The 3,234-nt window shown below is 31.4% G+C and overlaps 1 long non-coding RNA gene across 1 annotated transcript; it reads right to left on the bottom strand.

Moving 5' to 3' along the window:
- Positions 1-239: 239 nt before the first annotated feature.
- Positions 240-1,191, bottom strand: LOC149963173 (uncharacterized). The gene is made up of 3 exons (XR_016480192.1): positions 1,101-1,191; positions 666-791; positions 240-601 (listed from the first exon to the last, which is right to left on the bottom strand). It is a non-coding gene; the product is annotated as an uncharacterized LOC149963173 (long non-coding RNA).
- Positions 1,192-3,234: the final 2,043 nt, after the last annotated feature.

The following is a 3,234-nucleotide window of genomic DNA, read 5'->3' on the forward strand; positions in this document are numbered from 1 at the left end:
GATGAAAGTTTATGCAAATTATGGACTAAGAACATATCTAGAAAAGATTTTGGGGTCAATCAAGCTTACGCATCACGCAAGATTTGTTTGTAGTGGGACATTTTAAGGAAAGTGATTACTATCAAGGTCTAAAGATCCGCAAATTAAAGAAAATATTGACAAAGGAAACATATTAATCTATAATATCTATTAGAATAACTTCATTGTCTACAATATCTTGCGTGTCATACCTCCTTAAATCTGGTTTCCAGTTTGTCTTGACAAGAAATTTAACGAGCGATGCTATTGAAATGTTTTTCAGCATTCTCAGGAAAATGGCTGGAGGGAATGACATGCTTGATGCAAGAGAAACTATATTCAGTTTAGAATCCTACCTTAAGAGAGGCACTATATCATTAACAAAACCTAAAACATCTAACGTTCCCCAAGACAGCTTCACAGATCTATCAGCCATGATTGATACTAGACTCGATGGATTTTCAACTATTTTTAACGGCAATTAAGTTACGTTACCATCTGAAGTTATGAGTACCCAGATACACAGAGATGCACCTTACGGCTAGCAAGTATCGCATACTTGGCTGGTTATGTAGTACAAATCCTAGAGGAAAAACATTTTTGCGAATTGTGCCTTGAAAATGTATCACAGCCTAATTCTGATTTACCATTAGTTGGATTGATAAAATTGTCCGACAGAGGAAACCTTAGGTATCCGCAGCAAAGCTTTATCATGTTAATGGCTATAGTAACAACATTCATAGAGAGAGCTGTACCCTATCTCCGGGATTCACCTGCCATTTTAAAAAAACATTGAAATCCACTTGTGGCCAAAAATTGCTCTATGCCCCTACATCCAATGTGATTTGAATAATAATCACCGAATGAAATTGCTGATTTAATTTGTTGAAAGGTCGTACTTCCAATTATCACAAATATTACCAAAACTCTGTCCGCAAAATTTGAGAAAGTGAAAGAACTTGTGCATAAGCCTCTTTCTTGAAAAGTACTCAAGTTGTAAATTTTAGTTTTCTAAATTTTTAGTCATGTATCATTCAGTGGGAAATTCACATTGGTTTATTATATTTATCAGATTTAAATACCTTCCAAGTTTCCATCACTATTTTCATTCATAGTGATCTTCCAAGTGTCAGTTAGTTAATTAAAATTCATTTATTTCACTACTTTAATTAAAATAAATTAAATAAAAGGCCTCTGGAAGTTACTACATAGCAAAATTACAGCTGTAAGGAGAACAACGTGTTTATGTTTACATTTATATACAGAAAACGTCGACGGCGACTTCTGGCTCCAGAATGACTAAATTTTAATAACGTTTTTCAAAACTTTACTTTGCGTTAAAAAATCTCAAGAGGTGTTTAACTTTTTTATTATTAATTAACTTAAATATTACTAAAAAAATTTTACAAAAAATTACACATTACGCGATAATAATTGAAATTCCAAAGTTCCGCGCAGTTCCTCCCATTCGATAACATGGCTGCGAATTTTCTCAAGGGGGGGCTAGACTAGCGCCAGAAAACGATGTGAGAAGTTTTTGAACTAATTTCCCATACGCGATTTTCGTACGATCGCCTGGGCCGCTATGAGCGCGAAGCAGATCTCGAGACAGCCGTGACAAGATATAAGGCTAATAATAAAGAACAATTTTAGACATACATCTCGAGCAGAAAATTTAACGAATTTAGAACGTAAAGCGTTAAAAAACATTTTGAGAGATAAAAATATAAGTTTTAAAAGCTGACAAAGGGGGAAAATTGGTAATAATGAATAATTTAGACTATATTAAAAAATGGAAGAAAGTTTAAACAGTGACAATTTTCAAAAATTAAAAAATGACCCCACAGAGATGATTGAAAGGAAATTAGCACTAATAATAAATAAGGCGGTTAAAAACAAAGAAATAGATAACAAAAAAAGATTTGCATTTTACAGTGAGGCAATTAAAATCCCACATGTTTATGGCTTAATAAAACGGCATAAAGATTTAAAACCGTTAAGGATAATAGTTGATTTTATAAAATAAAAAGTGGTCTTGCCCAACTTGTTAAAATGTTGCTCTTACGTCACAAGACCCAGCTTTATTTGTGTATTCTTCGCACGAGCGATTTGCACGCGCTCTAGAAAAAGCTATATTCCTCGCGACTGTAGCGCGCGCTCGTAGGCTTGTCAAAGTAAGAGACTGTGACGTAAGAGCAACATTTCAACAAGAAGGCCACGTTACTTTATAAAAAGAACTATTGTAGCCTCGATGAACAGTGTAACCTCTAAAACTGAAAAAATCTTAAAATTATTAAACCGTTGATTGTTCAAAATAATAAAACAATTAAAAATTCGTATAAATTGTATGAAAATATAAAGAATATTGAATTATTGGATGATGATGAATTAGCTAGCTTAGATGTGATAAATATGTACCCTTCTATTCCAATAGATAAAGCGTTAGAATTATTAAGAAGGAAATTAGATGGTGACAGAACTCTAAAAGACAGGACAAATTTAAATATAGACACTATTATGAGTTTGGCAAGTTTATGTTTAACGAATACATATTTTTTATTTAACAACTTTTATTATAAACAATGTAAATGATTAGCAATGGGTTGTTGTATTTCGGGGGCAATTGCAAACTTATATCTCGAAGAAATAGAAGACAAATTCTTAGAAGATGATGAAATTTGGCCAAAATTAAAACTTTACAATAGATATATGGATGACATTTTAATTGTAAAAAATAGGAACTTAACGAGTGATGTGACTTCGGATAAAATTAACAAATTTGATGACGATATAAAATTTACGTATGAATCAGAATCAAATGGTGCGTTACCGTTTTTAGATTTAGAATTATTTAGAAAAAATAATAAAAGTATGACGAAATTATACCAAAAACCCACACATGCAAAAAAAATTAAACTATGATTCATCACACCCCAATAAATTAAAAATAGGTTTAATTAAAAGTTTAAAATTTAAAATCGAAACGATCAGTGACGATCCGATAAATGATAAAAAATTAATGTTAAAACAACTTAAAGAATGCAGTTACCCGGAAAATTGTATAAATAATATTTTTGATAAAAATGTAGTAAAAAACGACCCCTCGCTAAAGATTCAAAAAATTAAAGAAATGAAAGAAAAATCAAATTTAGTATTACCATATATTAAAGGTATTAGTGAAAAAACCAACCGCCAACTAGCAAAACACAATATAGG

This window comes from Leiobunum rupestre, chromosome 1 (genome assembly GCF_980474605.1).
Source record: "Leiobunum rupestre chromosome 1, qqLeiRupe1.1.hap1, whole genome shotgun sequence".
Lineage (NCBI taxonomy): Eukaryota > Metazoa > Arthropoda > Arachnida > Opiliones > Sclerosomatidae > Leiobunum > Leiobunum rupestre.